The sequence below is a fragment of the Podarcis liolepis genome (genome assembly GCF_965112155.1).
Source record: "Podarcis liolepis genome assembly, chromosome: 16".
NCBI lineage: Eukaryota > Metazoa > Chordata > Lepidosauria > Squamata > Lacertidae > Podarcis > Podarcis liolepis.
The window spans coordinates 36,365,055-36,392,236 of NC_139567.1; the positions used below are offsets into that span (position 1 = coordinate 36,365,055).

The 27,182-nt window shown below is 42.0% G+C and overlaps 1 protein-coding gene across 2 annotated transcripts in view; it reads right to left on the reverse strand.

The window, feature by feature from the left end:
* PAFAH1B1 (platelet activating factor acetylhydrolase 1b regulatory subunit 1) overlaps nucleotides 1–25,661 on the reverse strand; it is a 60,575-nt gene extending 34,914 nt beyond the window's left edge. Inside the window, exon 1 of one of the 2 annotated variants that reach the window (XM_083479649.1) lies at nucleotides 23,422–25,661. The gene's annotated coding sequence lies outside the window, so the exon portion shown is untranslated. The remainder of the gene's footprint in view (nucleotides 1–23,421) is intronic. The other variant, XM_083479648.1, reaches the window with a different exon arrangement.
* Between the last annotated feature and the right edge of the window lie 1,521 nt (nucleotides 25,662–27,182).

Below are 27,182 nucleotides of genomic sequence, written 5' to 3' on the forward strand. Positions count from 1 at the left end.
CCTCACAGACACACACACACAGTGCCTCTTCTCTCAACTGGCATCATTCCGCTGCTGCAGTTCTCAGCGAGGACAGATGTGCCATTCCGACAAAGAGCTGCCTCTATGATCTTACAAGGAATCCAAGTACTGCAGGTGTTGCTGCTGTGTAAACAGCAGTGTCGTCATCCTGCACAGTGCCAGAAGCACTGCCTGGTTGTTATGTATGTACTCTGACAAGAAGTTCTGCATGCCACAAGTCACTAGTAGCAACCAAAGCTACAAAGGCAATCGAAATAAATTAGATCCAGGAAAACAGGTCAAAGTGCATTAATAACAAACTCCTACCAGATACCATTTGTAGCCTCCCTGTTTTAAAAGAACCGCCAGAAGGATCTACCATATCCACTCATTGCTTTCACTACCTGGGCCAGGTCAGGTGGTCCCTCCCCAGGATTTTGGAACCAACTGCCTATAAGAACAGCAACTATCTGCTGTGAGGATGATGGTATCAACTGGGCCCCTGAGAACCTACCTGCAGCAGTGGGAGGAATAAGTCACTGGCCTATGCAGCTAGGCTGAACATGCCCCACCCTGTAAGGGAGCCTTTCCCAACACAATGCCCTTCAGATGTTTTAGACTGCAACTCCTATCAGCCCCAGGCAACATCTGTCAGGGAAGGTAGTTGTAAAGTCAACAACTTCTGTCTGCATTACAGTCACTTCCAAGATGGTGTGACTCATTAAGACCTAATTTGTTTTTGACTATAAGCAGCTCGTTTCCCTTCAAGCTGGTCATTGCAAGAACTTTTTATCAGGAGCCTATGTCATTTTTCTCTTCCCTCTCCATCACTTTATTCTTTTGTGTCACATCTTTTCAGATTCTAAGCCTGAAGTTAGGGACTGTGTTGTTTTTATTACTTACTCTTAAGCCATTCTTTCTCAAGAAAGGGGTATAAATGCTGTGACTAGTAAGTATTTCCCCAAAATCACAAACAAGAAAGTCTGGAAGTCTGCATCATAATTCTGAAACAGAAGCAGAAAGAACGTCTGCCATAATTTATGCACATTAAACCAGTCTAAACTTAAGAACTAATGCATGACTCCTACTGAATTCCATCTGATCATCCTAAATTTCTCATTTTTCTACATGAGGAGGAGGACTAGAAGAATGCTTATAAGCTGGAGGTTGGAATTCTAATGGAAGCAAATCAGTATTTTGTTGGGATACTTACAGTCTCAAACCGAATCCAATATTACTTGACTCCAAAGGGATTTACATTGTCTTGAACAACAGCCACTCTTGCTGAATAATAAACTGCATTTGAAATTAAGGAGGCTTTCAAAATGAAGAGTCAGCCGTTTTAAAAAGATGCAAATCAATTTTATGAGCTTAAGCAGCTTTTTGGATCCTACCGGATATTCTGCACTCCATGCCAAGCAGAGTAAGACCACCATCCAGTGATATTCTTTAATCTTTTTGCCAGGTGCTTCTTAACCTTGAAGCAAATCTATTTCAACCTTCATTCTAAACATAGAGCTGGAGAGGTTATTGTCAGTCACAGAATCCAACCCATGCTAGATTTGGCCTAGCCAGGGAGGACCCCCCAAAATCAGCTGTTTTAACTCCTTTCTCTCTGTCAGAGGCCCAAGCAAAGAACCTTGCACTCAAAGACCTGCCACAACCTTCCATATTTCATTATCACCATGGTTAAGATAGGGGATCCATCAAAATCAAGTTGTAATCGCCCTACAACAGTATACCTAAATGAAATATCCTCTTCTGCCTCTAAGTAAAGTGGTTGGGGGGAAAACAACGTGAGTTGAGTTAAAAAAACAATGGTGAGTTAAATGGCACTTATGTGCATGCATGTTTCCTTGTCCTCTTCAAATGGGATCATTCCTCAGGATAGCTGAACAAGTACGTACAAAGCACAACAAAAAATGGCTTTCCTGGGTGAAAGGAAGTTTGCTACCCTTTATAAAGCAAGAGACAATAATACAAATCAGATCGTTTTTGTTTCCTCTCAGCTGTGGCCCACATTGTTATCCATTCACACAACTCACTGGGAAGCTACTGAGAATGGAGCCACTGCCTCTCTGCCTAGGTCCACTCCAACGTTACCATCAGGACCCATTTCTTGCTGCAAGGCTAAAGCACACAGTACAGAGATCAGCTTTCTACATATATCAAATAAATTCTCAGAAATTACAAATAACTATCCTGCTTCTTTTAGGATTATCTGATTGTATACAGAGTACAAAACATCACTGTTGGTGTTGAAAGCCTGGGAGTTCATGAACCCGAGTCTTTTCTTAACAGATAGCTACTTATCTAAAATGAGAGCTGAAAATTATTTTCAGATCCAAAAGGCCTGTATCAATTTTTTTAAATGGAAGATAGAATCATTTTTTTCCAGCCTAGCCATGCAGGCACCTAGAAATCCAATATAAGTAGCTTTGATTTTGAAGAAATTTAGTTTCAAGTAGAAATAAGAGTTTGATTTTGATACCTGACATTTGCTTTTTTCCAGCTTAGGTTTTGATTTTCAAAATAACAATGATAGAATATAATGTACAAAGGGCTGCAGATCCATGGTAGAGCACATGCTCTGTGCACAGAACATCCAAGGTTGAATTCCCAGTATCTCCCAAAAGGGCTGGTAGAGACTGCTGGTCAGAAACACCCTGAAGACCCACTGCCAGTTAGTGTAGACAGTAATGAACTAGAAGGACCAAAGGTCTGAAATAGTGTAAGGCAGCTTCCTGTATTCCCAAGAGCGCAATTTCCATCAAATGAACAGAGGCAGAGGAAAAAAATAATGTTGGACAATACAGCAGCATGCCATGTGCGATAGGGCTGCCATATTCCGAGGATCAAAAACCCAGACACACACACCCCACCATCAGAACACACACACCCCACCATCCCGCATCTCCCTCGCTCACCCCCTCACTGCCTCTGACCCCTTCCTCGCTGGCCTGCTCCCTCTTCCTTCCCCTGTCTTACCTTTCCTGTCTTTGGCCTCCTGCTCATGATGGGAGGCTGAGCTGCCCCAGAAAAGCCGAACAAGGCCTGGCAGCCGCTGGGACCAGCACAGGGCCTAGCACAGCCCTGGGAAGGCCACTCCAGACCACCCCACTTCCTGTTCTGGGACAAAGTGCCTTCTAGGCATGCACGTGCCCCACAAAAAAACCAAAAACATAATAATAAATAAATAAACCAACCGCAGACATTTAATCCAAAATGCAAAAATCTGCCCGGATAGGGGTGCTGGCCCCCAAAATACAGACATGTCTGGGAAATCCCAGACGTATGGCAACCCTAATGCATGACAACTAGAGTGTATTGTATTTTACTACTTCCCTGGTCACCACTGGTTCCATACAGCAAAGTGCATGGAATTCACTCCAAGCAAGTAGGCAGAGTGGGGAAGTAGGGAGAGATCAGTTTTTTCCTGTGACATCACAATGCGCTTCTAAAGTACAAAATTTACTTGTTTAAAAATACTCATTGCTTATTGGCTTTTCTTCACCTGAATTTGATTGCTGTTTAAATTCCTCACACAGAGCTTACTGTGGTAGATGTGCAACCTATATGGAATCAAATCGCATTGAACCAAAGATGGTTCTAACATGAACATTTCCCTTTAAAGCAAATGCACTTCCTAATAATTATAGAAACACACAGTTGTGTCTAAATAGAATTACCATGGTGCATTAGCTGCTATTTATATGCTAATACCAAGAGAGACTAAGGACCCTGACCTTTTGATCTGGTTAAAGTGCATTTACTCCACATGGATGGCTATCCACACACAACAAGTGCACCATTCAGTAGGTAGATTTCCTTTTAAGTTCAACCAAACTAGGGTTAGATAGAACTCTTATGGCCAGTGCAGCTTCACCAGAGTTGCACTTCCATAGAACTCCCTGACACATTAACCACATTCGGACACAAAGCTAAACCAGGGGCTTAACGCCACAGGAACAAAAATTGGCCTCCCAGGTACACATGCTCCCTTCAATTTTCATGAGCAGCACTGCGTGAGTTCAGAAATTTTTGCTTCTGCTTTTAGTTAAGTGTAGCTTATAATTTCATCCAAACCAGGAACTGTGGTTAACATTAACTAGGGTTACTTTCAGAAAGCCAGCTTCATACCCTGTGATTTGAAATTGGCTTGTTTTGAGACTAAACATAGCTAACTGCAGTTGGTTGGTTGGTTGGTTGGTTGGTTGGTTGGTTGGTTGGTTGGTTTGGATAGAAAGTGCTGCACAGAAGGAGCCCAATAGCCTAGGATGACTATACCTGATCATAATAGTGCTAAACCATGGTGGCTCTAAACAAGATAAGAATGCTGCAGAATGCCTGTGTATCTTAAAAAAACAAGCAAGCAGGCTAGTACGCCTTTTGTGACTTAATTTTTAAAAACTTTTATGCAGGACTAGATTCATGGTTGTCAACATTTTAACCACTACGTACTAAAACAAATACTCACACTCTTACAAAGTTACTGTGTGGGAAAGTTAGAAATCTTTTAAGCATTCATCACCAAAAATCCAGACACCAAAGCTGCTTCCATGCAAGAATGCAATGCTTCTCAGCACTAATACAGTGGTACCTCGGGTTACATACGCTTAAGGTTACATACACTTCAGGTTACAGACTCCGCTAACCCAGAAATAGTACCTCGGGTTAAGAACTTTGCTTCAGGATTAGAACAGACATTAAAACTTCCCGAAACAATCGATGAACAGAGCTAAGCCTTAATTTGTGACCTGAGTATCACATACAACAGGAAGCTGAGGAAAATAATTGGATGTTAGATTTTCAAATAGAAAAAACATTCTGTATCAGCCACTTGCCCCTATGGGAGAAGTGCAATATAAATGCAATGAATTAAAAAAAAATTAAAAAATGTCAAAAAGCATTCATACCCAAGCTTGTTTTAGGTTTTTATTCTACGCTGTCCCAAAGGCTTGGAGTAGTTACAACACATCCAAGCTAAAATATAAATACAGAAACAGCAAGATCAAATCAAATTTCTAAAAACCTACTCAATGTAACCTTAGCTTGGCCAGTAAGTGCCCACCTTACAATTTTTCCTGGAAAATGTTTGATGAAATGTTGTATTCCTGTTGGAATAGCTAGGATGTTATTACCAATTTTCATACCACCTTCCATAAGTAGATCCAAACACAGCTAATGTATCCTATAAATATTTTCATCATAATACAGCCAAGAACCAGGGGTGTCAAGAGGATTTTAAGGGTGCAGTGCGCTGTATGTTGATTGCATCCTCTGCTATGTTCGCAAGAGATGGCACACACTTACATATGCTTTTTGACATAATTTTAGCAACATTATTTGTTTGCTACTTAATTGTAAATAAAGCCTCTAAGCGGTTTATAAAAATATATACATCGGGATACCTAATAAACATCAATGTCAAAACAAGTTTCTTAAATAAATAAATAAATAAATAAAATCAAGCATTAAAAATAGAGGCTAAAATTACATAAGAAAATGCACACTGGCATATCTGGATAGGCTTGGCTAAACAAAAAACAGCTGGCAAATTTATATCATTTCTTGTAGATGGGGTGAAGGGCCCAAAAGCAAATCAGGGCCCAAAACTGTTTTTCCATGTTTAAAAGGTCTTAACCAACAGTTGTTAAAGGCTCAACATCCCTGCTCAAACCAGCTGTAAAATCATATAAAGAACTTTCATGGTTTCATGAGGTGTGTAAAGCAGTTTATGTTACCAGTGACATCTCTCATCAGCTGAACTCTCACCAGCAGAAATACATACATTCTGTTGCAAGAGCAGACGCGGTATTTTAAAGGGTAGGCTAGAGTAGGGGTCAAAAGATCAAGATTTGAAGCAGCCAAGATTCAGGTGCCTATGCTAGGATAAATTCAAGAGTACAGTAAACTGTTTAAAAGAAAGCAGTGTAGTCTAACAGCATTTACCGAGCATCAGCATGAGTCAAGCTGCCTTTTGTGTTTTTTGAGCAAAACCAATTTGAGCCTTGAATATACATAAACAGATCCATTTAAGTGTTTATTCCAGCAACAAAATCAAAGACACACAACCCATTTCCCCATATGAGTGGGCAATCTATATATAAAGCCTCTGCACATTACTGCTCCCATCTACTTAACAGCGCTCATGCACACACACTGTATTTCTATATACAAAAAAACCCCAACACAAAGAACGCTAACACCAGATGACATTTAGGTGGGCAGAGTACTGTTGCACTCAGGTCCTGCTTGCAGGCTTCTCATAGGAAATTGGTTGGCCACTGTGAGAACAGGATGCTGGACTAGAAGGGACACTGGCCTGATCCAACAGGCTCTTGTTATGTTTTTTTAATAAGCTCGTTTCGTCTTACGCAGGTTTTATTCCAGCTCATAATACTGGGCTGTGAATACGCGTGTCATAAAAAATTCTCCAATAAAAAGACTGATTTGTATCGCCTTTGGTTTTACTTGCTCTCCACTCAACCCCTACAGCACCAGCCATGGAGAGCCACTTGGAAATTCACCTGGTCCTCCCCAATTAATGTTTATTGTGGCGAGTGCTTTTCTGAGGTGTCTAAAACGGAAACATTTTTTAAATCCAACCATGTATTTCTTAGTGCTTTTTTAAGCTACATGGTGTCTCTTAAACCTGTCCAGCTTAATTACCGTATTTTTCGCTCTATAACACGCACCTGACCATAACACGCACATCGTTTTTAGAGGAGGAAAACAAGGGAAAAAATATTCTGAATGAAACAGTGGACGTATCATTTTTGTGCTTCATGCTGTGGCCACAGACATGTGATCTGATGGTGAATTTGGGGTGACCCAATGCAAAAATCCTGAGAATCCCTGTGGATCCATGCTTTGTAACCACGTTTTTGCACCATTGCAGCCCCAGGCAACAGTGGGTGCATGATTTTTTTGGGGGGGGGACAGGCTGTAGCCATGGACATGCTATGTGCTCTGATGGTGAATTTTGGCTGACCCAATGCAAAGATCCTGAGGATCCATGTGGATCCATGCTTTGTAACCACGTTTTTGCACCATTGCAGCCCCAGGCAACAATGGGTGTGTGATTTTGGGGGGGCAGGCTGTAGCCATGGACATGCTGTGTGCTCTGATGGTGAATTTGGGGTGACCCAATGCAAAGATCCTGAGGATCCATGTGGATCCATGCTTTGTAACCACATTTTAAGTGGGGAGGGAAGGAAAAACACAGAAGGCTAAGAATGCAGGAGAGGGCTATAACGTGAGGAAAGGAAGGCAAAAGTTTCCCCCCACCCACCCACACAAGCCAGCCACTGTTTAAGGATTTCATCCTTTTAAATGGAAGAAAGCATATTTGAATGCTGTGTGTCTCCAAAAACAAAAAGCAGGAAGTCAAATCAGAATTTTAAGCCGAACCTGTAATCTCTCTTCCCTTCACATACATTGTTCCCTCCGGAGCAGGGACAGGATAGAGCGACGCTCTGCTCTCCTCTCTACTTGCCTGGAGGGGAGGGGCTTTCCCTGCTCTTTGTTCGGACGCTCTGCTTTCCTCTCTACTTGCCTGGAGGGGAGGGGCTTTCCCTGCTCTTTGTTCCGTTTGAGCAAACACAGCAACGAAACAGAGCAGGGTGGGCAGTAAGACCCTGAGGCAGAATGAAGGAACAGCAGCTTCCTGTCTCACGGAGCTCCCTTCTCCCTGAAGCGCGGTTTGATTTTTGCCTTATTTTTCGGCTCCAGGGACCACACATTCGCTCCATAACACGCACAGACATTTCCCCTTCCTTTTTAGGAGAAAAAATCTGCGTGTTATAGAGCGAAAAATACGGTATATATACCAGAACAATTCTATGTTAAGGAGTTCAGTAAGAAAAGTGTTCATCCAGCCTTTGTGCTGCTATTTCTTACTCTTGTACATCTCTTTTAGAAAGAGAAAAAGAAAAACAGTCACAAGAACACATCCACCTACTTCTGGCTATCTTCATTTCAGTTATAGCTGTTTCATCTTTCACTTTTGATATTAATACACAGCTAACTTAATCTTTCATATAGATAAAAGTACAGCAAAGAGTGCCAACAATGCAGTCAAAGGTTTGATTGCTGACCACTACCATAAAACGCGAAAGTTGTAAACAAATGTCCAAGTGTAGCAGGAACATTTTATCTGCCTTGCCTGTTCATAACACATAAAAAGTATGTTTATAAAATTCACTTCAGAGAGGACTATAGGGATTAATATTTAGCTTGGGGAGTGAGATGACCTTTCCTGCCTGTTTGTTAAGGTTTCAACCTAATACTAGATTGTTTAGGTGCTTGGGGTTCCTCTTTCTTATTCTGTTGAGTAGGGCCCCGAACTTTGGTCTTAAAGTCCTGCCCTGAAAGCACCACTGAGAGCAGTGGTTTGCAAACTTCTTTTCTCCACAAACCACTTGCTAATTATTTATTTTGCCCATTTTAGCAATTGTAATGAGCTGTGCTAGAGTCTGTATGATATTTGAATGTGTTTTTATTTATTTAGTATTAGATACTGTATTTTATTGCATTCCATAGAATTCAAATTCTAGTATAGTAAAATACAATAGAAGAAATTTAAAAAGCAATTCAGTACAATTAAATATCCATATGAATACTTAATAGGATGGATTTGCTGTCTTCCAGCTTCAACTGGAAATCCACAGGCACACTGTGGAGAACCTGAATGAAGCTCGCAGACCATTGGTGGTCCACAGACCAGTCTGGAAACCTCTATCTTGGCAGCTAGATAACTCAGTTGGTTAGCACGTGGTGCTGATAACGCCAAGGTTGCAGGTTTTATCCTTGTAAAGGACAGCTGCCTATTCTGGCATTGCCAAGGGTTGGACTAGATGATCCCGAGAGTCCCTTCCAACTCAGATTCTATGATTCAAGATCCATCAGAGTAGTTGGCAGGGTTGCTGAAAGGGGTATATTGCTGTACTGGTCCCAGAGCCGCATGGGACCCAGACCGAGTCCTTTAAAAAGTAAATCTCTAGCCCACTCTACTAAAGTTTCAAGCACAATGGAAAAGCTATAAAGAGCACCTGGTAGTAATTCTACAGCCTGCTTGAATGTTTTGCTCAAAAAGCAACTTATTGGGATAAAGTCAATACTGCTTAGTCTGTTGTAAGGAAGGCCTGACCGGGTACTAAAGTGTCAAGATGGCTGAAATGCTTTTGATCTGGCCGTTTTTCTTCCCATGTGCTTTGTTCTCAGTCTCCTTCCAAAGTTCCTAACTAGGATCGGTTCTTTAAAGGCAGCTTCCTGTGTACATTTTCAAATCTTATTTTCTGTCTTCATGGCACCGGCATTAAGCAGAGAGATACTACAAGTGCAAGAGGCAGAATATTATGTTTTCAGTAATGCCACCAAACAGCAGACATTTTTCACGAGTAACATACAGAGATTTACTACTAAAAATTAATGTAGTATCCCACTATCACTCAGTGCTATACAAGAAGTGAACTTAAAATTCATGTGCAGATTTTGCACAGTTTAAGCAATGAGTTAAAGGTTTTCAGAATTAGAACAGGGTAACAGAAAATAATCAACCACCTCATGGGACCACTTTCCACACATTATTCTTATCAATTTAAAAATTCAAGTCCACCTACAGAAATTAAGCTAGATCAGTGTTTCCCAACCACTGTTCCGCGGCACACTAGTGTGCCGCGAGATGTTGCCTGGTGTGCCGTGGGAAAAATTAAATTCGAAAGATTTTTTTTTTTAAAGTCAAATTTTCGATTGGGGCGCCGTCACTAGATGACCCCTGGGGTTCCCTCCCTCCCTACCGCTCTACGCCTCCCTCCTCCTCCTCCTCTGGGGAGGCCCTTCCTGGCTCTCGGCCAAGGCTTGGCGGCTGCCACTCACTCACTCGCTCGCCCACCCGTCCCTCCATCCCTGCACCCGGCCTCTCCCCCTCCGTCCCCGGCGCAGGGGCTGCCGGGATCCGTAGTCCCCTCGCCCTTGGGCTCCGCGCCCGCGCGGGGTGCGCAAACTACGTTTCCCAGCGTGGCCTGGCGGGCCGGGCGTTTTGTTTGAAGCGCTCTTCTCCCGGCCATGGAATGAGCGCAGCGGCAGCGGCCGGGCGGGCAGGGGCTCTTCCGCGCAGACCCCGCGCAGCCTGCCTGCGCCCCCGCGGAGATCGGGCGGCAGCATGGAGCCCGGGGATCCCCGCGGAGGCGGGGAGGCGGAGGCTGCCCCCCAGGTAGGGCTGCGTCGGGGGGGACACATCGGACCGCGGGGAGACCCCTTGGCGGGCGTGCAAGGCAATGCATGCGTGCAGGCGTTGCATGGAGTGCAGTGCAGTGCAATGGCAACGCGGCGCCCTGCATGCATGCATGCAACTTCCACCGGCGCTCCGGACTTGGCAGGTGAGGGGGGTTCCCAGTGGGCGGCAGAGAGAGCCGGGAGGGCGAAGGGGAGCCGGGGAGGGAGCAGCGCTGCTCCCCGAGCCAAGCCCGGGGGGAAACTTCGGCGTCGTTGCGCTGGGTGTTGGAAGCGGAGGCTGGCGGGGGGCCCCTCACCTGCAAAACCTGGTCGCCTCTCATATATTTCGTGCATTGCATTCATCGCCCGCTTTCTCCTCCAAGGAGCTCCCGGGGGCGCGCGTGGTTCTCCCCGTGTTATCCTCGTAACAACAGCCCTGCGAGGTGGGTCAGGCGAGTGGCCCAAGGGAGCACCCAGGGATTGTCCTGGCCAGGTGGGGTGATTTGAACCCTGCTCTCTGCCCGGTCTTCGTCCTCATTTAGCCCCCACATGTGCATGACTGTGCATGACTGCGGTTTTCCCCCCTCGTCTTGGCTATGGTGTGAGTCTGTGCTGTTAATTAATGGGGTTCTGCCTTCGGAGAAGATGAGCCAGCCCTCAAGGAGGTGATTATGTAATTTGCTAGCAATTCATGTCCCTCCTGGCGTGACGCTGCGCGCTGACGTCACGGGGCTGTAATGGTGGTGTGCCTCGAGATTTTTTTAATGAAACAAGTGTGCCTTTGCCCAAAAAAGGTTGGGAAACACTGAGCTAGATAAAAAGAAAAAGGTTTTCCAATTGAAATTCAAATTATAAAAAGTAGATGTTAATTTGGTGTGTGTGTTAAATTCTGTGCTGGAAAAATGTTTTCAAACCAGAGACTAACATCAGGTATTTGGATCAGTGGTGCATTCTGGAAACTTGTTCAGCTCTTGCTTCTTGACTGCCTCAGTTGAACATCATGTAGAAGAAACGGCACATGAAAAGCTGAGAAGTTAGTTTCTATTTGTCCCAAGTTTTTAGCTTTCTAGAAGGCTATTGTATTTCTATTTCAAAACTGGGGGTCTTTTCAACCTGGACCAAACAAAACATTTCACCAAACAAGAAATGTTAGTTATGCAAACATTTTCAAGAATATAAAGTAACATACAAATTTAGGATGGCTAGTTGTCTGCAACACTGATATGTTTGCGTGTTATTAAAGAATCCAGTATTACAAAGCTTGCTCAATACCCAAATGCACCATTAGTCCTCATTGGCCACTGTAGTTCCACCTTGGTTTCCACTAAAGGTGGTATTTAAAAACAACAACCCCTATGACAGCAATATTGTACATAACAACCTGGGATTAAGAGCCACTGAACTGAGAAAGGCTACTTCAGAGTAAGTATGTGTGGTGTCAGACTATGGATCACCTTTATTTCAACCCATTTTTACAAGAATCTATCTGAGGTTCTCTTGAGATGGGACCAGATTATCAAGTTGTCAATTGCTCAGGGAGAATTTACAGGATATTTCCTTTGTAAAAAAAAAATTATCCACCAAGACAAGCAACTCTCCCACCATGGATTTGTTATATGCATCACTTTTTTACAAAATAAAATTAATTTTAAATATCTATCTGTTTCACTAGCATTTATGAGGTAAAGGGATTTTGCTCCTTTAAGCAAGAATTCTCTGTAAAAATGTTCACAAAGTTTACTTTCAAGCACCGGCACCTCCTTCTCACTTTTGCTTTTCCATTATGATCCCATTAATGCATTCAGTATATGTAATCACGGGATACAATTTCATGTACATAAATGTAAATGCTGCTTTAGATCCCAATTCTACTAGGAACTAAACTAAAGCCTTGATCTCTTGTAAGCAGTGATGAAGCCGCCATTATTTTAAAAAGTAATCTTACTTCTCCCCTTTTAAACACTCACACAGAATTGTCTCAAGTTCCTGTTCACAATATAAGGACCGGGGTGGGTGGGTAGTATTTTGGCACAGTAGTTTTGAATGCGTATTGACCCAAAAAATGGAGAAAAACACAGTAAAATATGGTCTCAAAAAACTCCATATGCTTAAAAACTAACATTAAAACTGGGTCCCTCTCATAAGCATGATATAAAAATGCAAATACATAACTAAGTATTTTCAGACATGGGGAGGGGAGCAAGATATTCTCATCTTCCAAAGGGAAATGGCACTAAACATCCTGGCTAGCTGCTGTTCTTCAAAGTTTTGATGAGGACACAAATACCAAGCACCAACACAATGATTTGGACCTGGAGAAAACTGGTGGCTTCGTTTAAGGAAAACACTGGACAGTCCCTTCTGAATTCATGTAAAGGGTGACTGAATGGTTTGATTAAAGTCGTATTTCTTTAAAGAACCTGAGCTCTGCCAGATCAGATCAAAGGTCCATCTAGTTTCTGTTTCCCACAGTGACCAACCAGGTGATTTGCACAGCCTACAAGCAGGACATGATGGCAGTAACTTTTGTCTGCTGTTCATCTGCAACTGGTAGTTAGTGGCATACTGCCTCTGACTTTAAAAAAAAAAATTATTCTCCATCCCATCTGTATATGTCCTAGTAAAGGCCTGATCCCACATCTTGAAAGCTGCAATCCTGAAGTAGACTTAATTGGATGTTAGACACAGTAGTAGCAATAAATAAATAAAATAATAATAATAATAATAATAATAATAATAATAATAATTATTATTATTATTTATACCCCACCACTCTGGGCAGCTTCCAACTGAATATTAAAAGCAATACAGCATCAGACATTAAAAACATCCCTAAACAGGGCCACCTTCAGATGTCTTTTAAAAGTAAAATAGTTGTTTATTGCCTTGACATTTGCTGGGAGGGCATTCCACAGGGCAGGCACCACTACTGAAAAGGCCCTCTGCCTGGTTCCCTGTAACCTCATTTCTCGCAGCGAGGGAACCGTCAGAAAGCCCTCAACGCTGGACCACAGTGTAGGGCTTGCTTCTAAGTTAACATGCTCGGGGTTTCACTCTATTGCAGAAAACAATTCCTGAAGTTACTTCTACAGTTTTTAAATATAATATTGAAATATAATATTACGCTTAAAGAATAGATCATACTTAAAGTTTGGTAGGGTATATGCAAACCTAATCTAGGGAGTTGGTTGGTTAATCTGTTTTGCAGATCATATATTGAACTGCTGGCCCTAATAACAGCTATGCTGTTGGTTTTCCTGTATGAGCAAAACATACACCCAAATGCCACACACAAAAACCCTCTCACCCTTTTCTATAAGTGTGAATGTGTGTGTGTGTGTGTCTGTCACAATTCCTTGAGTGATAATCACCTGATATTTTAATACACTTTAAGAATTACAGTGCAAGTAATTAACAAGGCAGATATCCATTAGATTAAAAGGAAGGTATTTAAAATTCCTCAGTGCAATTTGCATGTGCACTACAGTTCACTGTAAGAAAAATTAAGTCACTCAAAGATGGAAGGCAATTTGTAACATGAAAAGATTCAAACTCTTAAGTTTATTCAGAGAAAACTGATTTTTCAATCTTTCATTTCCTATTAGAGGAAAGATAAGAGAGAATGCCTAATGACCCAAGTTCTGCACTACCTGTTCACATTTCTACTGCTATTTTATTAGTCACATCTTCCCTGACTTGCCTCATTACACCAGCACTGCAGCTGTCCGTATACCTTTGAAAGGCAAAACAATATAACCATTTTGAAAAGGGTACGTCCGATTTATTTATTATTAGAGAAATTGGAGAAATTGGTAATTTGATCCAGGTATATACATAGTGCTTGAGAACAGCCCTCATTAGTTATTAATAATTAAAAAGTATATTTATATTGCTTGACCCAAGCTCTGGAAAACTGAAGCTTTGGCCCAGCAAGAAATTGTGGAAAGAGGAATGTTGAAGGCTGTATTTTAATTAATGAAGTGGCACACTTAATCACCACACTTCCCTACAATTTATATGGGCTCTTCAGTTACTGGAACAGATAATAACTTGAACAGATTCATATCTGATTAGTTTTTTAACGTCAACACCAGATACAGTAAATCATATGGGGTTGGAGGGGAGTTATGTAGAGAAAGCTTGTGTGCCACTAATGGCCAGCCAAGCATCTGGCACAGAAATTGGTGACCATATCTGATTTCCCTTGGTTACAACAATAAACAGCGACAAGGTCTAAAAGTCAATCAAACAGAATGCAACAGAATTGGATGGTAGGACTTACAAAGAGGCAATACTCTCCCTTATATGCATTCCTATGTAGTTAGCCCATCTCATCCAAATCATAACATGCTGCAAAGAGAACACACCATCATGGTGTTACGAGTTCTCATTTTTCATGGTCAAGGAGAAAAACATCATCACATTTTAAGCCACTTAGCAACTCAGTGCAGTACACACCAGTTCTCCATGGATTACTTATCTGGATTACATGCAGTGACTGAGTGGGATAAGAGAAAGCCACTCATGGGCAAAATGTTCTGCTTGGAGGAGGTAAGTCTTTCGGCAAGACAACCATACTACAACTACAGAATTCTGTAAAAATAGTCCACCTCTGACCAGCTGCAGGATTACATAAAGCAGATCATACTGAAACAGTATGAACAAAAAGATGTATATTCCATCTTAAATCAAGCATTATTTTTGTTACCTGACAATAACTATGAATTCATTTCCAAAAGGAAATGGATTAAAACATATGCATTAAAGAGAAAGGACAGATACCGTAAGTCAATAGTAATTAAAGTAGGAAAATTTTTGATTGCATCAATTAATCACTGATTACAAAATAGAGTGTTCTCCTCAGAAGCATCTCCTGATAAAGTCTGATTAGTACCGGTGGACAATACAATCTATAAACATCTTCTGATCCAGGCACAGAGATGTTCCAAAGAATAAAATGCTTGGGATGTATCCAACTAAATTTTCTTAAGAGTAGACACACAGTAAACACATTTAAATTAACGGACCCAAATTAGTCAGCCATTATTTTCAACGGGTCTACTCTGAATAGGATTAGCACTGGATACAATCCTATGGTCACCTTAGGTGTTCTCATCTTAATTTACTGGTTACATCTCTATATTGTCCTTCCTCCAAGAAGCTTTGAGCTGTATGCCTTAGGACTGCATTGTTGGTAGATAAAGCAAATAGACAATGGCTGAATTTAAACAATATTGTAACGATGGTTACAAACATGGCTTACAGCAGCTTGCCTGCATTGCTTTTTATCATCTTTGCTTTGCAAGTTCACTACAAGGAAGTAGCCTCCAGAAGCAGAACATTGTTTTAAGCTATAGTTTATTGATTCAAGCATCACACCAAACCACAGTCTGCAAGTCCCCTTCAAACCATTTGTTTAAAGTTGTGGTTTGCCAGCTGATGCCTTGTCAGTTCAGACATGTCATTAAATTATCATTAAGCTTCAAACACTGTTGACTAGCTTTCCTAAACCCACTCAGTGAGCTGCAAGGCAGAATTCAAACCTGATCCCATTCCCCACACCTAAACCCAACACTTTAGCCCCTAAACAACCATTGCTCTCAAACAGCCCCAATTGTTAATCTGCTTTAAGTCCACAATGTAGATATCCCTTCAAGTTCCATTTCAGCACTAGCTGAGCACTGATTTTCTGTGTCCAATCTCTAACAAAGATACACTTTAAATACTTCAGAAGCAAAAATTATGAAAAGCATTATGAAAATTATGCTGAAGAGAATGCTAAAATCATCTAAAACAGTAAGGTTAACATTTCCATGATGTGTCAAAAAAAGAATGGGAAGAGAAATTTGACATCTCAGAAACAATAGCTTCACAGATGCTTGGAGCACCAGTAAGTGGCTCCCTCAGAGAAAACCTTTTTGTTCCAGAAGATCCATCCAAAAACTTGTGGGACACATTAAGCTTAAACAACTCATTGCTGGTTAAGCTGAGCACACACAATGTTTCAGAATTGTCAGAACAATTGCTTCATTTAATACCTCAACTTAAAAGGCACATTTCAAATTGTCCTCCTAATGCGTTATCAGACACTACTTTACAAGAGCAACCTCTTAAGACTGCAATTTTTTATTTATCAAACATTCCAACATTCTTAACACTGTAAGCATAACTAAACCACCTAAAAGCACTGCAGGAATTTGGATGGATGAAATTTTAAAATAGTGTTTGGAATGAAGTTGACAGTACTCAAACTGACACTTCCTAATGTTGACTGTAAGAAAACTTAGAACAGAATGGCTAAAAATATATTGTGTTGACAGATCAATTTATTTGGGAAGCTGTCACTAACAGAAGTAATTAAATTATTTGTATGATTTTTTCAAGTTCTTACAAGAGGGGGGAACTAAATGTATTTTGGATTGAACTTATAAATTTCAATTATACTAAATCTACAATTATGCAATGGCTACTACCCACAATGGTGTATTCTACCTCCAGAGTTGGAGGCAGTATGTCTCTGAATACCAGTGGCTTGGAATCAATGGGAAGAATCCTGCTACATTCAGGTCCTGCTTGTGGGCCTCCCCTTGGGTATCTAGTTGGCTACTGTGAAAACAGGGCGCTGAACTAGATGGGCCTTTGGCCTGATCCAGTAGGGGTTTTCTTTTCTCTTTAGCCAATGTTTAAAAAGGAAAGCTGGTTAAAAGTCTACATTTGCCATAAAACTGAGTCATGACATACCAAACAGCAATTTAAATGTTCTGTAATAAAATCATATACAGACATATCAAACTTTTGAACTGAAGCATTATAAGAAACATAAGTAGTAATACATAATATTTCAGTTATTGTGTGCTTTCTATGGGACCTAGGGACTAGGGTGTGAAAGGTGTCACATCTCAGGAGATGCCATCATGTGTCTCATCAGGATGGGACCCACATTAATTTTCTTGTACTCCTATCATCAAAGTATCTCAACTCTACCATGTTTTCTGTTCTCAAATTATGAGTGTTTACAACAGCTAAACAGCACTGACACTTCCATCTCATTGATAAATACTTTTTGAGTAACTACCACCAGTTCCTTTTCAGGAAAGTTCTGAACACTTACTTCTGAGACTGAGCTGTAAATATCACTTTGACTGCATTCTGAGCCTTCAAGCAAGTGATCTTGCTTAGTATTCTCATATATATGTAGAGTCAGACAAAGCCGAATTCTAGTTAAGCAGGTATAATTTTGCAGTGCAAAAGACATATGGGCTGCAAGGCCAAATGTTTTAAATTGTAATCCTATAATGACTCATTTAGTTATCAGCCAATATGTGGTAATTGTTATAGCAACTAGTTTGCAGGCATGCTGTTCAAAAAAAAAATATCAGAAATGGGAAACTTGATTTACAATAATGATTTAAATCGTCCTGATGCATGTCAATTTTTAATAGACATAGATGTTTCTCTTCTAATGGGGTAGCCTTGAATGAAGACATTTGATTCCTAGCTGTGTATTTGTATTCAAGAGAGTACACTGTCAAAGAGTAGCAGCAGCAGTAAAGTCTGTCAAACTCCTAGCAGTCCTTTAATTTTCCTCTTAAAGTGCATGGTAGACTAGATTAGGTGACGTATAAACCAAACATGTTCCATCTGAAACCCCACCTTAATTAGCAAACACCATACATTAACAATTAATGACTGCCCAGCCCAGATTATTGCAATTGAACCCACAACTTCCAAAACCAGAACTCTAATTTATAGTCTCAATCCAGGTTTATCCTATTTAAGATACATTGCCCCATGTTCAAATAAAGACACTATTAATCTTCCATTAAAAGTAGTGCTAAGGCAAGTGTAGTACTCAAGAGTAGCTAAGCATCCTTTCCCTTATTTTACAGTTGACAGAAGCAGAGTTCCAATTATGACTGGTAGCATACAAGGTTAACTCAACAGGCCGTGTGTATCCTATTCACTATATTATTGCTAAAAAGTACAGCAATACAAAAAAAGTTAAGAATCTGACTGGACTTGGATCTGGGCTCTATTCTCCAAGAAGCCATAAATTCACTTTATGAACTCTTAGATTGCAATTCTAAATGCACTAATGAACAGTGAGACCTCTGCCCAGATATGATTCCATTTGTACAGCTGATTCCATGACTCAGCTTACAGCACTGACAAAGATTATGCATAGCATAATGTAGCTATATTACAAAACAATTTAAGGTACAATTTAAAAGGGAAAGAATGGAAATTGCAGAGTACAACATCATAAACCAGAAAGATTTTTACAGAGGCTGAGAAACATGACAATGCATCCTTTTACTAGGGAAGGTTTCCCATACTTCTAAGAGACATGATAAGCACACACACACCAGGATGCAGAAGTTCACCCCAACATTCACAACATAATGTTAAATTTTATGCTAATATAATGACAGCCACAATCTTTGTTCTGTATTCACCATGTGTCAGATATGAACTGTCCACCCATAAACAGGCACTGAAAAATATAGAAAGGGTCAAACCTTTTTGCCACCTGAAATGTAAATACCACAGGCTAGAACAGTAGGCATCCTTAGAAGTCTTATAGTAGTACCGTTTGGAAGTAAACAACAACAAAAACACCAAAAACAGATTTTCCTAATGACAACTTTATTCACAAAATAAAAGCACCTCAACACTGAGTATCACTATATATAATAATTAAGACCCTTTTAATTTCTGGATTATAGTCAAAGGCAATGTGTGACATTCTAACCCAAAAGAAAGGATATTAAATCTTGCCACAAACTTTGCAAAACATTTAAAACGTGTTCCATTTTAGGTTGCACTTCAGCAAGGCCAAAAGGAAGATTATATAATCAACAAGCAAATCATATAGGCATATAATAAGCTAAAAAGACTACCTATATAACTATATATCTATATATAAATAAGCCTTGAAAGTGGGAGGAGGAGACAGAACAGGACCTATAATCCTATTAATTCCCATTTTTTTCTTTGCATATATGCATTTTCTTCTTGTGTTAAGTGTGAGTATTCAGGGTCAACCCAAATCTCAAGGTCAATGGTTTTAGTCAATTTAGAGTTTGAGTCCCCTAATACAATAGACACTCTAGCGAACAACCAAACTATTTGGTTTAAAGAAATGCAGGAAACAGTAGCCACTCATAAAAGAAATGCTAAAAAATTATACTGTATATGGTACAGTTTAATCCACACCCATATTGATAAGAATCAAATTGTGCTTTGTCCGATACAATCTATGTATATTCACCCTTGTTAAGAATTGGATTTGGCATGACAAAGATTGAATATCAATGAGAACACTGCCATCCTTCATTAGGTAAGTGTAAAGAAAGATGGAACATCATGTTTACCATTCCATCAGAGTATTTTCCATATCCTTTTGTCCTACATTTTTTCTGTACTCTTTAAAAATGTGTCAAAGGATAACAGTGCTCAATTTGATCATATTTGTGGAGAGAAGACAAGACAAGACAGAGTGTAAAGGTAACACTCTGCTACAGAAACCCACCACAAAATGTAAGAACAAATGAAGTCACCATTCACTAATGTAGAAATTTGATATGTACTATGTGTGTAAATATATCATATCCCAAATGAAGTAAAAAAGTGAAAATCTGTGTCAATCAGAAAGATAATCAAACAACAACAAAAACCCTTGCTTTCCAACATTGACTGGCTACTTTACTGCTAGACAAATCAAGATCTATGGAAGGGGGGTGGTGAGATAAATAAAGACTACTACATTCACTTGATTTCTATACCACTAGACTCCTCCCTAAAGAACAGACTTCATTGTTACTGCAATTACTATACCTTCCACTCCAGCAAAAACACAAGCAGAAAATGGGTGGTGTGAATGCTATGAAAAGGGTAATCTAGCCATTTCACAGCTTCTGCCTTACTCCACCCAGTTTTCTCCTCAATGGCTGTGCTCGCTGTACTCGCCCTCCATAAACACAATCCAACCAAACAAGAACACACAAAACATTACTGACAAACTAATGTATCTGTGGCAGAGGCTTTTGTTAAAAGTGTTCTCTTTGTTCAAAATATCTGATTCAGGGATATTCTAAACCACTTTGAATAATAATAATAATAATAATAATAATAATAATTCAGCTACTGAAAAAATCCTGTCCCACACTGCCAAGAAATTCAATGGTACACAATTGTTTAATTATAAATCTGAGAATTCGGACCATTCCACCCCCTCCTCCACACCCGCTAATGAAGTCCACAAATGTGACATATGCACAGTAGCAAGATGTAAAAGAATTTGGGGGGGGGGGAATTGAATATGCAAACAGGTTAATGCACCTAAATACATTACTATTCTCCCCCCCCCCCCCGCCGCCCTTTGGGTGGACAGAGGGAGAGGCACAGTGAAAACTGTTAGTATAGCTTCCAACACTCATGGCTAGGAAACTCACTGCAAAAATATTTGACCTGCATCAATCAAGCCATACTGCAGTAGTACGGAACATTTCTTTTCCCCAGCCAATGCTACTAAAGCAAATAAGATGGGATGTGACTAGTCTCAGAGGCTGAGTGCATAATTTCTTTTTCCCCCCACCCACATCACCACTCCAAAAACCTCTCCTATAAGTGTGTGACCCACCTTAACTTCTTCACAGAAGTAAGGTAAAAGGGAAGAGAGAATCACAAAGCTAAATTGTTACAATAAGAGCTGTATTCTTAACAATACAGAACAAACAAGCACCTTAATGGAATGAGATTCCTTGCTGGCATCTCTAGCATCACTCCTCCTCCTCCCCATCTTTCAAAAGGGCAATTTCTTCTCTAAGCTGCCAGCAATGAGGTTCTACCAGCATTGAGGTGCTAACCCCCAACATGTGGAATCTGATCTCCCTAAGTCTTCCATCACATCGTCCTCCCATTTTTGCTGCAGCTTGTTCTGACGGTCTGAGCCACCTCCTAGCAATGATTTTTCTCTTACTCAGTCACTGCAGGGAGAAGGGTGGAAAAGGGCCTTTTGACAGACCACCAGATTAGAGCTGCCAGACATCTCTTTTATGTTGTGTACCACAGGTCATTTATTTTAATGAGCCAGTACCCCAACACTCATCTTGTTTAAAACAAACAACACAGAGAAGCAGGCCAACTTGCCAACAAACAGTAATTCTCCTCCCATTTTTGTCAACAAGAAAGGAATAAAGAAATGTAAGGAGCATGCGGGGGGGGGGGAGAGATCTATGATATATTTCCTTTCAATCTGACTTCCTCTCTACTTCCAAGCCTTTATTGGGGTCACTATCACTACAACCTCCTCCACCCCATTTATTGTGAAGTCGCCAGAAGAAAACATCATTATGGAATGCAGGTGGTCAAGCAGTGGAGTGGCAGTAAATACGAAGAAAAGATAATGAAAGAAGAGAAGAGTGTGGTAGGAGACCAGAGTTGTGGGCTGTGAGACAAAGCTTACAGAAATATGGAACTGAAAAATGGACCGGAGGTTGCAAGAAGAGAGATTCAAGAATAAGAGGCTAGTAAAGAAATACTACAGATATAACAACAGAGCTGGGAGTAGAGGACTAAAGCTGAAGAAAAGCAGGATTCTGAATGTCAGAAGCAAAAGTAAGATGGGTGCAAAGGCTGGTCTAGACTAGAGCACGAAGGGCCTTCAAGCAAGGCAGCATGATGAGGTTTCAGAGTGACAAAGCAGATGCAAGAAGGGGAGATGATAGAGCTAGTAACAGAGGATGCAGAGAGATGCTGCGGTAGTAGGAGGTAGAGGGTACCAACAAATTATGCTTTAAAAGATGGCTTGAGAATGGGGAAAACCAGAGAGCAAAGGGTGTGATCAGACTCCTCCAGCTAGAGAAAGGAGATGAAGAGGTGTGTACAGAGGGGAGGGGAGAAATGCAGTAACGCAGGATTATGGGGCGGAGATGCTACGGCAGAACTGAGGAACTGAAGAACTGGAAAAGATCACATCCAGCTGGAGAGAGATGCTGAGAATTCAGATAATAGTAAAACAGCAATATTAGGAGCCTCTCCCCTCCCTCCAATGGAAAATCTATATCCTTTAATGGAAAATGTAACAGATTCTCCATTAAAGGGAGGCTAGTTTCTCAGCCAAGGTGAGGGGGCACCGACCTCCTCTATAGATAAACAAGATTGGAAGTCAAAGGGCAACTATATACTCATTTGTACACCCTCTCTAACAGGAAAGAGGGGTAAGAAGGAAAAGAAGCCCTTTCGCTTCCTATTAGAAGACAAGAAAGTGTCATCTATAAGATGGGTGTGGAAGAGGAGAAACAAGGTGCAGCCCCACTAGAGAGGGTCACACGTGCCCCACTCCCATTATAAGGGAAAGTAGGATGAAAGAGCAAAAATAACCTTGATTCCACTGGAGACTGAGAAAGGGTAATATATCAAAAGGGGGGGTAAAGAGGGGAAACCAACCTACCCACCCACCTACTATGGGGGACCGAGAAAAGAATAAACAGGGTCATGCCGTTTGGCAGGAGGTGGGTGCGGGGTGTGGGTGCATGGAGAGATGTTCAGGAGAGATGCTGGATACGGGGAAAGAGGCAGAGGTAATCATAGTACAGGGGTGGCTAAAGGCCAGGAGGAAGAACAACGTTTGTGTGTGGAGGGTGGATGAGCGGGAGCAAAGGAAAGCACGCCATACGCGTTTTTCTTGCCTAGTCACCTAAGGAAAGAAGGGGAGAAGAGAGGGGGGTATCCGACAGAGGAGAAGAATGGGCAGCGTGCATTTCAGAGAGACGTGCGAATGAAGGCTGGGGCGTGAACACAAACACGCGATGACGACGGTAAGGATGCGAGTCGGAGAGGGAGAGAGACAGAAGGGAGGGAAGCCTTATTCATCCCTCCCTTTCTCCTTCTCTCCTCCCTTCCCCCCCCACCCCCGTCTCAATATCAACGGGCGCGGCGGCCATTTTGAGAGCGAGCTGGAAAGAAGCGAGGAAGGAAGGAGGGAGGGAGGGAGAGGAGGAGGAGGCGGCGGCGGCGGCGGCAACAGCAGCAACACGAGCAGCCCCAAGCCGGGGCCTACTGCCCGTTCACCCCGCGCCCAATATACATAAATAAATAAAGCCATAATAAAGCAAAGCGCCACAGTACAAGCCCGTGTCGCGCCTTATAGGTGTGACACCCTCCCTTCTCCCGCTGGAGCCAGAAGCCGGCCGGCCTTACCCGAGCCTCCGAGGCCGCTCCCACCAGTTCACCGGCGCCGGTTCCGCGCGCGAGGCGAACGCGTACAGTGAGGGGGGGGGGCTGCTGGTCGCTTCCTTGGGCCCGGGGGAGGCACAGAGCCGGCCTCGCCGAAGAAGGGCTCTCTCGGCCCCCTCCCCTTTTGCCGGCTTGTGGAGAAAGAAGATGGAGGAAGCTTGTGGGAGGAGGCTGGCTGAGGAGGGGCGGGCGGAGGGGTCGCAGCGGTGTTCCTTCTTCGGCGGTAATGGTCGTCGCGCTCGTCGTCGTCGTCTTCCTTCGTCGTCGTCGTCGGCAGCAGCAGCGGCGTCGACCGCCCTTTTCCCGCCCCGGTCTTGTCAGTGGCGCCCCGGCCGCCAGGAAGGAAGGAGGGAGGGAGCAGCAGCGGAGGAGGGAGCAGGCTCGGCCCGCTTTAAGAACTGCGCATGTGCGGAGAGGGGAGGGGATAGCAGCCCGGAGACCATCTTGCGGGGAGGCCGACGCGCGCCGACTCCCGGCGTGCAGCGCGGCCGAGGAGAAGGCGGCGGCGCGGGGTGGGCGGCGACGACGACGAGGGTAGCCGCCGCCGCCACAGCAGCAGCACCCGCCCGGACTCTGTTCCCGACCTGCACCGCGGCCAGTTTACCTCAGCCCGCCTGGCTGCTTCTGCCTGTGTGGCGGTCGGTCGGTTTCTCCTCAACCCTCTCCCGTTTACAATCACCATTGTTACTCTCTTGTCACTCATCAACAATATGATTATGGTTATTATTGTTAAAATACTTCTATTGATCTTAATTTCAAACAATCGTCCTTGTGATCGTCGCGTTTTCTGACGAGCTCAAGGCAGCGGACGAACCGCAGCACCAACAACATTTTAAAATTCAAAAACGGCTCACAAGTCGCGCTGTCAAAACAATATATTAAAATTAAAGACCCCCTTTTAAAACAACAACAACAACCCACCCGCAGAAATCAGCAGTCCTTCACAGACAAGCAGCGGAGAAAAATGTCTTAGCCAATTATTTTATGAACAATCATGTCTTTTGTGTTTCTTAAATGACTGGCGGTTCATTTTCATTATCTTTTAGCTTTTTTTTGTAAACCACCCATGAAATATACAGTGATGGGCAGCAATATAAATGTAATATTATTAATGACATTACTAACGTCCTCTTGCACGTTTTTCTTACAGAACAGGTGGAAATTCTCCTACACAGTCTAGTTCCACTAAAATTTGTTCTCAACACCTCTTACATTGTTATGTTGTTACAAGCTAAATCTCTATGTACAACCTCCTGAGTTCCATAGGTCTTATTCCCAAGTAAAAAAATACGGTGGCGGCCTTATTTATTTATTTTTACTTCAATGTGCCTTTTTCATAAAAGCATTCATAGCGCTACTCTCACACCCTCAAAAAAGGCTTTGGAATAACAATAGTGTCAGTCTTAGTTGCGCTAACAGCACCACGTAGGTGGAAATATCAGCACAGGTGTTTTGTTCTCTAATACTGTAGCCTTTTTAATCCTTTTTAACCTTTCAGCCATCGAAATGGCCCCAAACAATACAATTCAAAGAAGAAAATAAAATTTAAAAATCCCAAAATAGGTAAGAGTTGAAAGTTTGGCCAATTAATAGTTTCATTCTGAACTTTCATTCCAAAGGTGTGACGGAGGTTGCAAAGTATAAGGCTACAGTTTGCTGTCTGAAAAGCTAGTACTGTAATCTAAAATTAAACTCACAAGGAAGTGGAGGCAGTGGTATACTGGGGAAATACTGTTGCTGTAAATTATCATTTACAAAGCACTTTAATTTTCCTAGGGACAGTACACAGATTAACCTGTGCATAGGCTTACAGTCTAATAGACACCACATTGGAGGAAAAGGGAATGGGGAGGGAAGAGGAAAACAGGTACACAAATATTGCCATTTTTAAAGTTACATACAGGCAACTCAATTTATGCTGGGGTTACATTCCAAGGAGAGCATGTAAAGTCAAAATTGTGTATGGTCAAAACCAACCTGGCTACCCCATGTCTGCTTGGAAGCAGGTCTCATGGACTCTAAACTGCATAGGAGGTAGGCTGGGCATGTGGGTCAATGCTGCTTATGGTTAACTAGAAGATTGGTGGTTGGCCTATCCAGGGACAGTTGTGGGCAGGACTAGAAGACCCTTGGGGTCCCTTTCAACTCTACAATTCTATGATTCAATTCTATGTCTTCATTTGCAGAACTCTCCTCTGTTGGAGCCAAATTTGTTTTGAAGAGGAAGAACCATAAGAGAGAGAAGTGGAGGGACTTGTACTTCTCCATCAAGTTAGCACCTGGACAGCAGACCGAGCTGACACATTATTCTCTGTTGTCATGATTTTGGTGAGATGGATTATTATTATTATTTATTAAATTTATGTACTACCCTTCAGCTGAAGATCTGAGGGCGGTTTGCAACATAAAAGCACAAAATACATAACACAATAGCAAAAAAACGACGACACAACAACCAAGCATGACACATAATGTTGTGACTCAGAAAAGAAGTTTGCTTTGTTCATTATTCTTTTATTAACAGAAGTTTACTAATAGAAAAGAGAAACTTTTTTTTGTATAGTTTCTAGTTTAGTTTTTGGTGGAAGTTGAACTGCAGCAGAATGGAAGCAGAATTGAATGCAACAAATACATGGTGGGAATGAAAATAATACCTTCCTACATCCACTTTCCCCTTCATGGATCAATGCCTTGCTGTGGCGAAGGGGCTTGAATAACTCAGAGAAGCTATGAGCTATGCCGTGCAGGGCCACCCAAGATGGACAGGTCATAGTGGAGAGTTTTGACCAAACGTGATCCACCTGGAGGAGGAACCGGCAAGCCACTCCAGTATCCCTGCCAAGAAAACTCCAGGGACAAAGACAAAAGGCATATAAAAGTTATGACGCTGGAAGATGAGCCCCTCAGGTCGGAAGGCGTCCAACATGCTACTGAGGAAGAGCGGAGGACAAGTACAAGTAGATTCAGAGCTGATGAAGCAGCTGGGCCAAAGCCGAAAGGACACTCAGTTGTGGATATGCCTGGAAGCGAAAGGATGAGGAAGCGAAAATGAGATGGCAAGAATAAATATTGACATCCTGGGCATCAGTGAACTAAAATGGACGGGAATGGGCGAATTCAGTTCGGATGACAATCATATCTTCTACTGTGGGCAAGAATCCCGTAAAAGAAATGGAGTGGCCCTCATAGTCAACAAAAGAGTGGCAAAAGCTGTATTGGGATGCAATCTCAAAAATGATAGAATGATCTCGATACGAATCCAAGGCAGACCTTTTAACATCACAGTAATCCAAGTTTATGTACCAACCACTGGTGCTGAAGAAACTGAAATTGACCAATTCTATGAAGACTTACAACACCTTATAGACGTGACACCAAAGAAGGATGTTCTTCTCATTATAGGGGATTGGAATGCTAAAGTAGGGAGTCAAGAGATAAAAGGAACAACTGGCAAGTTTGGCCTTGGAGTTCAAAACGAAGCAGGGCAAAGGCTAATAGAGTTCTGCCAAGAGAACAAGCTGGTCATCACAAACACTCTTTTCCAACAACACAAGAGACGACTCTACACATGGACATCACCAGATGGGCAGCATCGAAATCAGATTGATTATATTCTCTGCAGCCAAAGATGGAGAAGCTCTATATAGTCAACAAAAACAAGACCTGGAGCGGACTGTGGCTCAGATCATCAGCTTCTTATAGCAAAATTCAAGCTTAAACTGAAG